Source organism: Magnolia sinica, chromosome 13, assembly GCF_029962835.1.
Source record: "Magnolia sinica isolate HGM2019 chromosome 13, MsV1, whole genome shotgun sequence".
In the NCBI taxonomy this organism is placed as follows: domain Eukaryota; kingdom Viridiplantae; phylum Streptophyta; class Magnoliopsida; order Magnoliales; family Magnoliaceae; genus Magnolia; species Magnolia sinica.
In genome coordinates, this window is record NC_080585.1 from 68,119,056 (window position 1) to 68,132,823 (window position 13,768).

Sequence of the window (13,768 nt, forward strand, 5' to 3'; positions counted from 1 at the left end):
CAACATATAAAACATTCCTAAATAAGGGGAGGTTATAGAGTTAAACCGTACCTTAGCCAATAATCTTACAGTTGCCACCATCACCAAATGTGACTGACCCATCAGTCATATCTTTAAGATCGGTGAATCAAGCCTTGTTGCCTGTCATATGCCTGGAGCACCCACTATCAAGGTACCACTTTGAATGGATTGTAGCTTTGAAAGCAATGTGGGCAACTAAGAAAGTAACTTTAGGAACCCATTTCATAACTGTTTTGGGTTTAGGAGTATAGTTGGTCTTTTTCTATCTGTTGTTGTAAGAATGACCTACTGAGTTAGATTTTAAGAGCTCCTTAAGCAAATCAACTATTTTTTCAGCTAAAGGGTTTTAGTTTTGAGTTTTATAGTTGACATAATTACTTTTAGGTTTTTGAAAAGTTTTAGCATTTTTAGAGAAACTTTGATTAATACTTTTCCCTTTTGAGTTAGAGGTTTCTCCTTTCACAAACTTAGGAGGAGTATTCTTCTGTTTAGAAGGTATATTCTTATCATAGCCCAACTCGGATCTGTCGCCACATTTTCTAGATCCGGATACAAGTTTTTCAAACTTTAGATCTCCTTGGGCATACCTCCATGTATCCTTTAAACTCAAAAGTGAAGAGTTTTCGAGCTTAAGTTTATTATTTTCATATTTAACTTTTTCAACCAGGGAGGTTTTAAATTCTAAATCACTTTTAGTCTTTTCAAAACAATCTAAAATATGGGATTTTTCTAAAACAAGAGACTCAAAATTTTCTTTAAGTTTTAAAAACTTTTCTTTTTGAAGTTTTAGTTTTACGGCAATTTTACAACTTTCCTTGTATAGGGCATTATGAACATCTTGTAGATCTTCTTCATTTTCATGATCACTATTTAGATTTTCTTCACTAGCTGAATCATCATGATCTGAAAAAGTGAACTTGTCTAGAGTCATAAGGGCTTTAACTTTATTGCCTGACTCAGTTTCAGAATCTTCTGATTTAGAAGAGGCTTCAGTGCCAGAAGATTCATCCCAAGTCGCCAACATTCCTTTCTTTTTAGATTTGTCCTTTTTAGGACATTTGTTTACTAAATGCCCATATTCTTAGCAGTTGTAACATTGACTATCTTTCAAAGATTTCCAAGTTTTAGATTTAGGTTTAGATCTTTTCTGATCATTTGATTTTTGAAATCAACCCCCTTCTTGCTTTTGAAAATCTTGTAAAACTTTTTCGCTAAAAGAACCATATTGTCTACAGAATTTTCTAAATCAAAATTTTCTTGAGAAATATATTTAGAAGATTTAAGATCGATAGATTTACATTTATGAGCTTTAAAGTTTAACTCATAAGTTTGTAAAGAACCAACTAGTTCTTCTACCCTCATATTGTCCGTATCACAAAGTTCCTAGATCGCAGTTACCTTAGAGTTGAACCGTTCAGGAAGTGAGCGTTGTATCTTTGCACACACTTTACTTTTTGGAATTTTATCGTCAATACCCCACATAGAGTTTACAATATCATTCAATCTTGTATAAAAGTCCATAAACATTTCATTTTCTTCCATATGAATTTCCTCAAATTTAGTTGTGAGGAGTTGGACCTTAAATTTCTTGACAATTGATGTACCCTCGTGTGTCATTTCTAAAATATCCCAAGCTTGCTTTGTAGTATCACAAGATATAATTCTTTTGAACTCATCCAGTGATAGTGCGCAAGTGATTGCATTTAGTACTTTTGCATTGGCACTACTCTCATTTTTCTGAAGAGTGGTCCATGAGAAATACGGTGTTACACTCATTGATTTTGAACCATTGATACCAGTCACTTCAGTGGTAAGTGGGATCCATTCAGTCACTGTGGCTTGCCACACACTCTCATCCATTGATTTGAGGAAAATCCTCATCTTGGCTTTCCAATAGGCATAATTGGAGCCATCAAATGGTGGAGGCTAGTGACTGAAAGGCTATCAAAATTTGGCTTCTTATATATAGCTTAGATCGTTAGCTCACGAAATGAATCCAAGGATAAAGAATTAAAAATGAGCTATTAGGCTTTAATACGACTTGAAATGGCCTAGCTATATGTCCTAGAGTGGGGGGGGGGGGGATGAATAGGACTATGCTAAGTTAAAATAATAACAGCGGAGTAAAAGAGTATGATAGCCAAATAAAGGAAATCAATTCACAATGCTGAAATAAAAAGTAGCCTTAATAATCAAGTATTGAGACATTGATACAAATGTTGTTCTAAGGACAACCTTACACCATAAAAACCAAGGGTTTATGGCAGGACAACCCTATTTCTAGAACGTTCTTTGTATCAAAAACTCAAACTGAAAAGGAAATAAAAGAAATAGCAAGAAATAAATTCTAAACTATTACAACATTCCCACAGTGCTTGAAATGTAAATATTACAACATTCACATCCACACATACATCCCCCAAATTTGAATGATAAAAGATATAGAAATTAAACAAACATTCAAATCACATAACACGAGAAATTATAGTAGTTTTCCTGTGTGTACACCAACTGTTAAACAACAACCACACAGCTACTCCACTCCTAATATCCTCACACAGGGGATATCAGCGTTCACTATCAAAATAGGTTTCACAGGTTCACCTAAAACCTTCACAATTGTGTCTTCTAAATGGACTTACACAATTCAAAAACCCGTCTTTCTGAGTTTTCTAGCTTTCCTCAGATAACTAGTACAATGAGATTTTTCTGACCAATCCCAAAAGAAACCAAAAGGAATGTAAATTAGGATAACATAAAATACCTGGATTTCTCCTTTTCTTTGAAGTAGCCTAGAAGAACTAATCGGAGTAGAAGTTCGAATATAGAAGTTCAATGTCCAATACTCACTTTAAAATGGTTCTAAGTTCTAATTGATTTTAAATTAAACCAGTTGGGCTTAGCTTTATTTGATTTTGATTCCAAGAAAACGGAATACAAAAATTCCTCTTTCAAATCAGATTGAAATGTAGAAACAAAATCAAATGCATAAGCTAACAAAAAAAGAATATTAAATATGCACAAAGTAGCTTAAAATGAACACAAACTTATTTGATAGTGAAGCCTTGAATTTTCTTGAATTGAGTTATCAATCACTGAAATTCATGCTCTATTTATAGATGCGAAAACCTCATCTATAACTGGTCTTGAAAACACTTCGACTGGTCATAGAACCAACGACATTTTGAAATTTTGAGCGCTATTTGAAAAAACTGTTCTACGACTAGTCTTAGGATGTCCACAACTAGTCTTAAACCATCCACGACCGGTCGTAGCAGACCCAGGACTGGTTGTAGGAAACCAGGATTGGTTGTTGTAGTTCAAGTTGTAGAACCAGGACTAGTCGTGGGACGAGTCGTGCACTATTCACACGACCAATCACCAGGTCTCAGGACAGGTCGTAGCATAATCAAAAAATTCTGAAAAATTGTAACAACTTAGAACTGGTTGTGGAATTTCTTAGACTGGTCGAACCAGTGCTAGGACTAGTCGAACAAGGTCTAGGACTAGTCTTAGAATAGACCAAATTTATATAAAAATATTCAACTGGAATTATGTATACAAAATGGCCTACCCTAAGGTTAAACTAAGGTCTATCAGACTTGGGACATAAGTATGAACATTGAAACTTCATTCAATTAGAAGATGGTTGACCGTTGAACCTTATGAAGCTTGAGATCTTTATTTGATGTAGCTTGATCTTGAGATCTTCTAAAGCTTAGATTTGTCTTCTTAGGTTGTACTTCATTTTGAGTTGAACATCTTCTTTAGACTTGAACAAGCACTCTTCTTATTGATGTAGTTATGAATATTGAAGCTTACAGAAAAAGACCAAGTACATGACCTTGCATTTCTTGAAGTAGAACACCGTACTTGACTTGAAGCATTGATGTAGTGTCTTGAACATTCATATAACAACAAACTGTACAAGACACATATAGAGGTTTTGGCACAACAGAATTTGACAACCAAAGGAGCATTAGACCATAGCACTTACAAGGGTCTCTTACCTTTTGCTTTATTTGGGTGTTAGGATTTCTTCTATTTCTATTTACTCCATTCTTACCAGAGTTGGATTTCAATAGCTCTTTGAGTAAATCCATAATTTTATCATCTAAAGGAGGATTTCTATTATTTCTCCTTTGATATTTGTGGTTGTGGGTATAAGTTTTTGTATTAGAAATTTCTTGAAAGGATTTTACATTTTTATTTAACTCCTTTAGAGTTTAAGGATTTTCCTTTTACAAATGAAGGAGTAGAATTCTTAGATTTCACTATGTTATTTTTAATATAACCCAAACCAGATTTGTCACTACTTCAGCGAGATGAGGTTAATAATTTTTCAAGTTTCTGGTCTTCTTGGGTATATTTTCAAGTATCCTTTAAACTCTTAAGGGAGGAAACTTCAATTTTTAGTTTCTCATATTCAGATTTAAGATGTTGAAATTCTGAAAATTTTAAACTCAAGTCTAACTTTTCAAGTTCTAATTGTAACTTCAAGTTCTAATAATCAAAAAAATGAGATTTTTCTAAAATAACCTTTTCAAGTTCTAATTGTAATTTCACGCAATTTTCTTCTTGAATTTGTTGTTTGGCCGCAATCTTACAACTTTCTCTCTATAGGGCATCATATGTAACTTGAAGATCATCTTCATTTTCAGAATCAATTCCAAGAGTTTCATCATCAGAAGTTTCACAATCTTCTGAAGAAGTAATTCTGTTATAGTCGTAAAGGCTTCTAGATCTTTCACAGTTTTTTGGTCTGATTTGTCAATTTCTGAATTAGATTCTGATTTCGATGGTTCATCCCAAGTAGCAATCATGCCTTTTCTTTTAGATTTATCCTTCTTATGACATTATGAAGTAAGATGCCCAAATTCGGAACAGTTGAAACATTGGGTGTCTTTAGATTTTAATTTCTAAAAATTTGAGTTTCCTTTTCTTTTGTCAAATGGTTTTTAAAAATCTATTCTATTTTTATTCATGAAAATTTTATATAATTTCTTAGCCAACATATCCATATCATCCTCATTTTCATCAATATCAGAATTTTCATTAGAATCCTTTGATTTATATTTTGAAGATTTAAGGACAATGGACTCGATCTTAGGAGCTTTGAAATTCAGCTCGTAAGTTTTAAGAGATCCAACTAACTCATCAACCTTCTTAGTATCAGTATCCCTCTATTCATGTATAGCAGTAACTTTTGAATTAAACATATCAGGAAGTGATCACAGTATTTTTGCGCAGACCTTGCTTTCAGGGATTCTATCTCTAAGACCCCACATAGAATTAACTATGTCATTTAGTTTTGTATAGAAGTCCATGAATGACTCACTTTCTGCCATTCAGATTTCCTCAAATTTAGTTATGAGGATTTGGATCTGAGAGTTTTTAACAATGTTGGTTCCTTCATGTGTCATTTCAAGAATATCCCATGCTTGTTTAACTGTATCACACGATATGATTCTTTTGAATTCATCTGTAATAGAGCACACATTATTTCATTTAAGACTTTTACATTAACCCTACTTTCACTTTTCTAAATAATTGTCCAAAAGGTATAAGCGAGTTTTTTCATGGACATGGTTCCATTTTTAGCTATTACTTCCATCATAGGATGGATCCATTGTGTCATAATGGCTTGCCACACACTTTCATCAATAGATTTAAGGAAAATTCTCATCCTGACTTTCCAATATGAATAATTTAAGCCATCAAATGGTGGTGGCCTGGAAATGGATAAAGTCTTGAAATTTGACATCTTATAACTTTGGATGTAGTTCTAGGAGGTAAATCCTGAAAAAGGGCAACTAGGCTCTGATACCACTTAAAAGATGAGCTATCAATATCCCAGAGGGGGGGAGGGGGATAATGCCGAATAAATGAAAAAATAATTTCAATCGCTTGAAGTATTGAAACCTTGATTCCAAATAGTTCGTAAGACAACCTTCACCTAAAATATTTTAGCAAGACAATTTTGTTTCATGACGTCTTTGAAATCAATATTTAAAACTATCAAGAGATAATGAAATAAATATAACATTCACAAAAAAAAAAAAGATCACAACCAATGCACAAATGGTTATAGTGGTTCGGTGCTTAAACTCACACCTAATCCACTCCCAAAATTACTGCGCTCGTAATTTTGGCTTTAACTGTTACAAGGTTTTCACAGGGTCATTTTAACAACCTTATACAGTTTTTATGATTTTCATGGGCTATCACAACAGAACCCGCTTTGTGATTTTCATGGGCTTACCATAAAATAACCCATTGAGAGTTCTGTTCTATCTAAGAAAAATCCAAATGAAATAAAAGTAAATACAGGGTACTTATCTCTAAAAGGCGATTCGAAGATATAAGCAAAAGTTGATTACAATGATCTTCTTTTTTAGAGTTTGATGAAGCAGTATATGTTCAACCATAAAGAATATAAGGATCTAATGTATAAAAGAAAAATATAATACTGTAAATTCAATTCTCTAAATCTCAAGTAGAGAATGGATTACTCGATTAAATATGATTAAAGCTAACTTAAGAAAGAGAATAGAATAAGCTAAACAAATATTAAAATTACCACACAGTAGCTTAAAGTGGGCCTAAATTTCTCTCTGATTTTAAGAAGAATTTTCTGTAATTTTTGTTATTAACATGAATGAGAGAAGGCCTTTATTTATAGTCAAAGAATTTGGAAATTCTGTCAGCCCGAAAGTTGGTTTGGTTGGCTGGATTTAAAGGATTGTGATCTAACGACTCTTGGATTTCGTAATATAAGAAAAATCAAATTTTCAGCTGGCTCAAGCCAAAATTCGGTTGGCCGAATCTCCCTGAGTTCTAAAGAAATCCATTGCTGGAAACTTGACCGAATGAACTTCAGGCTAGCCAAATGTCAAGTTTGGATGGCAGAACTTGCAAAAGAAATTTTGAAAGTTGCTGTATACTTGCCCAAATTTTCATATGTTGGCCAAATTTGGTTAGGCTAGCCGAACTTCAAACAATTTACATTATCCATGTTATATTTATGGCCATAAATTATAAACACCTAACCTAGGGTCATTCTAGGGTTATATGTTCACAACCACAAGTGTAGGGTCACGACGTAGTTATATTCTTGGTGAGATCGAGGTAGAATCCACAGAGACTGAACTTATATGTCTTCTGAAAGTAACTAGAACTAGAACTAGAAAAAGATGAAAACTTAACTCTAAAAGTATAGAGAGTAATTGTTAGAGATTTAATGAAAAAATTAAGGAATTCAAAGGTGGGAAACTAGGGTTTCGAAGGATCCATTTGTAGGTTCTCAGGATGCTACCTTGCTTTATTCAAAGACACAACTGGAATCAGAGTCCTATCCTATCCAATTGGTAAGAAGAGATTCGTCAGATCTCTGAACTTCTCATGGATTTAATCATAAATGGATGAGAGTTGTGAGGATTTGGAAGTGATTCCATCACCTAACCATGCCCATGATATAAGGCAAACAATAGGATTTACCAATCCCACAACCAATCATAAGAGAATTGTGAAGGTTAGGAAGGATTCCATCATCCTAACATGCCCAAGGGACGATGGTGAACAACAGGATTTCCTAATTTCACAATCTCAATTCTAGAAAAAAAGATATTTCGAGCTATTGCAGATCTATTGTAATTTGTCACAATAAACCATTAAAAACTAAAAACATTCCTTCAAAATCAAACTAGAATCCAAGAGAGTTCAATAAAACATGAATCAACACAAAGCAAACATCCCAATAATGCTACAAGCTTTACCTCTTAGCCCTAGCTAAGAGGTTTAGCCAACCATAGACATGATTGAACTAAAATCTCTTAAGAAAAGTATAAAAACAAGGAAAGGGAAGAAAAACTCTTGGCGACGACTTCTCCATGCTTTTGTTCCATTCCTCAAACCCTAGAAGATGCCTAGGAACATCCTATGGACACCTATTTATAGTTTTACAACTCTAATTTTCACACCGAATTGAAAAAATCCAAAAACTGCCTTAAATTTATGCAGTCCGCGTAAAATCTATGTAATCCTCGACTGGTCGAGGACAACCTTCGACTGGTCGAGGGTCACCTTCAACTGGTCGAGGGTGACAGGAATTTAGAAGTTTATGTTGCTAGAGTTCGAGTTGAGGATTCTTCGACTAGTCGAGCAGGAGCCTCAACTAATCGAGCAGGAGCGTCGACTGGTCGAAGCGAAGCTAGGACTAGTCAAGTAGGAGCCTCGACTAGTTGAAGCGAAGCCAACACTAGTCGAGGATCACAAAAATTTACTTCAAAACTTTGATTCTCTTCATTCTTAACTTTGTTTTCTTGGATCTTGGGCATGTGAATTCTTCATTCTTGGTCTTCTAAGATCTAATCTTTGGCTTGGTGATTTTTGAGCATTAAATCCATGCTTTTAGCATCCTTTTCAATCCAAGCTCTTAAATTCACCTTGCAACACAAACAAGATTAAAATAAAACATTAAGCATTATCATGTTCATAAAACCAATTAATAAATAGGGGATAATATGCAATATTTGACCCTCAACACAATCCCCAACTAGCATTTTGCTATTCCCGAGCAAAGTATGCAAAAAATGAACTTTAATGCGCAATGTTCAAACCTTTTTCAGAAAATAATCTTTTGTGTAATCAAGTATGAATGAGTAGGCTCAAGATGAGAAAGTGAGATTTTGAAAACCTAAAGCTAAATCACATAGGCAATCAATCAAATAAGTTCTTTATCCATTAAGTCAGAGTATAGTTCGCATATCAAGTTTTTCAATGTGCATAGTGAAGATCAACTTACTTTCTATAAGGATACTATCATTACATCATGTTAGCTACGCTTACTATATCGTGATTAATTGAGAACTTAAGTACTGATTCTGAACTTATCCCTTTTTTCTTCTTTTTTCACTTTTTGATTTTATATCAATGGTCAATTTTTATTCATTCTTTTATAGATCTTGCATTATTTTTGTATTCTTTTCTAGTCTTTTCCTGTTTTTTCACCATACATGACCTTTTTGTTGATCTCACTATTTTTTAACTGGTTTTTTCATCTTTTAAGGTGGATAAAATTCTCTAGACTTGATTCTCACCATTTATCAATGATTCACATACTAATAATTAGAAATTCTAGCATTATTCATAGAAAACAATTTGAATGTGCCTTGTGATTTAGATTAACATGATATTCAAACTTCCTCTTAATCAATTGAGCGCAAGAATGTAATTAATATATTACTTAGATGACGAAACTCCAACAATTCAAAATTCAATCTCAATCCTATCATCATACTCAAAACATTCTTAAATACACAACTTATTACTTTCTAAATAGATAAACATTGAAAATTTTTCAAAAAATTTGTAAATTTTGCTCAAAACTGAGAAAACACTAATTAGTTTACCTAATCTCCCATCCCCAACCTAAAATCTACATTGTCCTCAATGTAAAAGATATAAGAATGATTTGCAAAAGAGACAATGTAATTGAAGGAGAAGCGATGGAACGATAGTACCTGATGAAGGAATTTTGAAGCTTTTTCTAAAGAATCTCAGCGTGAAGGTGGGTTAGCACAAGAATTAAACAACCGAAAAGCAAACTATCCTAAACAAATTAAAAGCAAACTATCCTCAAATAGTGGAAGCAAACTATCCTAATCCTAAATTCTATGAAAGCAATAAACCTAACTATACCTCCGTCAGACTAAGAGGTCAATCCTGGTAAATAGGATCATTCAAAGGTATGGACATTTTCTCTAAATCAAATTTCTCAACAAATGGCTTCAACCGATGTCCATTTACTCTAAAAGCATTGTCATTGTTTGGATCTTTTATCTCGACGGCCTTATGAGGATAGACATTAGTAATAGTGAAAGGACTGGTCCAACAAGATCAGAGTTTGCCCGGAAAGAGATGTAACCGAGAATTATACAAAAGGACTTTCTGACTTGGTGTGAGTGATTTCTCCAAAATGTGTTGGTCATGAAACACCATCCCATCCTTGTAAATTCTCGGGTTCTACGCATCATTACAAATTTCTTCGAGTTCATTCAACTTAAGTTTGCATAGCGAGCCAGCATTGTCCAGCTTGAAATTCAAAATTTTGATCACCCAGTAGGCTTTATGTTCCAACTCTATAAGTAAGTGGTAAGCCTTCTCATAAACAAGTCTAAAGGGAGATATTCCAATAGGGGTCTTAAATGTGGTATAGTAAGCCCATAAGGCATCAGTCAATCGGATTTACCAATCCTTATGATCAGGGTTAACCATCCTTTTCAAGATGTGTTTAATTTTCCTATTGAAAATCTCAGCTTGCTCACTTGTTTGTGGGTGGTATAGAGTGCTCACTTTGTGGAAAATGCCATATTTCTTCATTAAGTTCGCGAATGGCCTATTACAAAAATGTGAATCCCCATCACCAATGATGGCTCGAGGTGTTCCAAACCGAGAAAGGATGTTCTCTTTTAAAAACTTAATGATCGTATAATTAGGGGTGCACACAGTTCGGTTTGGTCCGGTTTTGGGGTGAAACCGGAACCGAACCGTTCCTAATGGTTCTAAGAAATTTGGAACCGGAACCAAACCGTTGGCACCCTAGAACCGAACCGGAACAGAACCGTTAAAACCGGTTCGGTTCTAGATTAGTTCCATGGTTCTTGGCTTTTTATAATCCAGCCCAATTGCAAGCCCATGTCCATACATGTTGTGGTCTATTTGATGAATGGTTTAAATGTTGTATAAGGTGTTCAAAAATACGTTTACAAAAATAATTATTCTAGAGAAAATAATTATAAGGTGTGCAAAAATACATCGGTTCGGTTCAAGGTTCAGTTCTACGGTTCGGTTCTACGAATCGGATCCACAGTTTGGTTCTACGGATCGGTTCACAGTTCGGTTCGGTTCTACATCCCCCAAACCGAGAATCGAACCGGTGTCACCGGTTCTTTGATTTTTTGAACCGGAACCGGAACCGGTGCACTCTAGAACCGGACCAAACCGGACCGTTTAGTCGGTTCCGGTCCGGTTCTACGGTTCTACCGGTTAAATGTGCAGCCCTACGTATGATGGTCACTGTTCCGGCACAGAATCGCTTCAACCCATTTAGCGACATAGTCTACGACTAGCAAAATGTATAAATTCCCAAAGGATTGGGGGAATGGTCTCATGAAATCGATGCCTTGGCAATCAAATGCTTCAATGATCAAAATGAGGTTTAAAGGCATCATATTTTGATGGGATAATACTCCCAACTTCTGTCAATGCTCACAAGCTTTGAAAAACTCATGAGTATCCCAGAACAGAAAGCCACATTGTAGAATCTTGGCCATTATCTTTTTAGTAAAAAAAGACCACCACAAGCCTGCGAGTGACAGAAGGAGATGACACTTTGGTGTTCATTGTCTGGCACACATCTCCTTAAGATTTGGTCTAGGTAATATTTAAACAAGTATGGATCATCCTAGAAGAACTTATGAACCACGGAAGAATTTTTTCTTATCTTGCACAGTTCAATGTGTCGGCGTGAAACCTATGGTAAGATAATTAGCAATATCAGCAAATCAAAGTGAATGGGGGACTTTGAACAACTGTTCATCATGAAACATGTCATTTATATGTGTTATCTCAAGGGAATCAAAGAGATTAAGGCGGAAAAGATGGTCAGCCTCTACATTCTCTACTCCCTTTTTATCTTTTATTTCTAAATCAAATTCTTGGAGCAGGAGGATCCATCTAATTAGGTGAGGCTTTGCATCATTCTTAGAAAGAAGATACTTGAGCGCTGCATGATCTGTGTAAATCACGATCTTGGATTCAATCAAGTAGGACCTAAATTTGTCCAAAGCGAATATTATGGCTAAGAGTTCATTTTCTGTAGTAGAGTAGTTCACTTGGGCAGGATTTAGAGTTCTACTTACATAATGAATAACGTAGGGTTTCTTTTCTTTTCTCTAGCCTAAAACTACCCTAAGACCATAATCAGACGTGTCGCACATAAGTTCAAAAGGAAGGCTCCAGTCGGGTGATTGTATGATAGGTGTAGTAGTTAATATGCCCTTGAGCTTAGTAAAAGCTTCCTGGCATTGCTCAGTCCACTCGTATGGTGTATTCTTTTGAAGTAGATTATATAGAGGATGAGAGAGGTGACTAAAGTCCTTTATGAATCTTTTGTAAAACCTGGTGTGTCCTATAAAGGATTGCACGTGTCGTATGTTCTTGGGTGGAGGTAGGTAAGAGATAAGATCGATTTTGGCCTTATCTACCTCAATTCCCTTAGACGAGATGATGTGTCCAAGGACAATTCCCTTAGGAACCAGGAAGTGGCACTTCTCCCAATTCAGTACCAAGTTCTTTTCCACACATTGCTTCAACATATTTTTCAAAATTTTCAAGTATTTGCTGAGGGATGGAGTAAAAACTGAGAAATTGTCCATGAAGACCTCTAAATATTATCCCACCATATTAGAAAAAATACTCATCATACATTGTTGAAAGGTGGCGGGGGCATTACACAGTCCAAATGGCATCCTTCGGTAATCAAAGGTGCTAAAAGGGCATATGAACGTGGTCTTTTCTTGATCTTCAAGTGCCATCTCGATCTGATTGTAGCCCAAATATCCGTCAAGGAAACGGTAATAGGAATGACCAGCTAGCCTTTCCAAAATTTGATCAATGAAGGGCAAAGAAAAGTGGTCCTTCCTCATGATGGTATTTAACTTTCTATAGTCAGTGCACATTCTCCAACAAGTAATAACTCTAGTTGGCATGAGTTCATTGTTGGCACTGTCTACGATGGTGATTCCAAACTTCTTAGGAATCACTTGAGTTGGACTCACCCATTGACTATCAGATATAGGGTATATGATACCCACATCCAATAGTTTAAGAACCTTGGCCTTAACCACTTTCTTCATGTTTAGATTTAGTCTACGTTGTGGTTGTCATGAGGTCTTCGTATTATCCTCTAGATTACTGTGGTGAGTACAAATCAAAGGGCCAATTCCCTTGAAGTTCGTAATCGACCATCCAAGGGTTCCTTTATGCTCAATGAGAGTAAAGATGAGCATACTCTCCTATTCTTAATCAAGGTGGTAAGAAATCACCACTAGATATATCTCATCTTGTCCTAAATTGACATATTTCAAATTAGAGGGTAAAGGTTTTAGGTCAAGCTTCGGTGTCTTGAGGTTAGACGATAGAGGCACTGCATCAGTTTGGGGCAATTCTTCAAATTGTGGCCTCCATCGGTTAACTTCAAGTACCGACACGGTATTCAACATGGTCCCCATCTCCCTAATCATGTCATCATCAAAATTATAGGAGTGAACTAGGCACGTCTTTAGAGGGTCAGAGGACAAGGTCATCAGAGTTTTATCCTCCATGAAAGAATCAATCAAGTTAAGATCATAGGCATCATCATCACCCTCTACCTATTTGCCCGCATAAAGATATTCAACTCTAATATCATATTTTCAAAATACAAACTCATGACTCCATTCCTGTAACTAATCATTGCATTTGATGTGGCAAGGAATGGGCGACCAAGGATGATAAGAATTTGAGTGCTCATGTCCACGATGGTTGAGTATCTAGGACAATAAATATACTGGCTAATAAAATTTGTCAACCTTGACCAGCACATCCTCAATTATACCTCTTAGTATACGAACTGAGCGATCAGCAAGTTGTAATGTGGTTCGGGTGGGTTTTAATTCACCAAAACCTAGCTATTCGTAGACCGAGT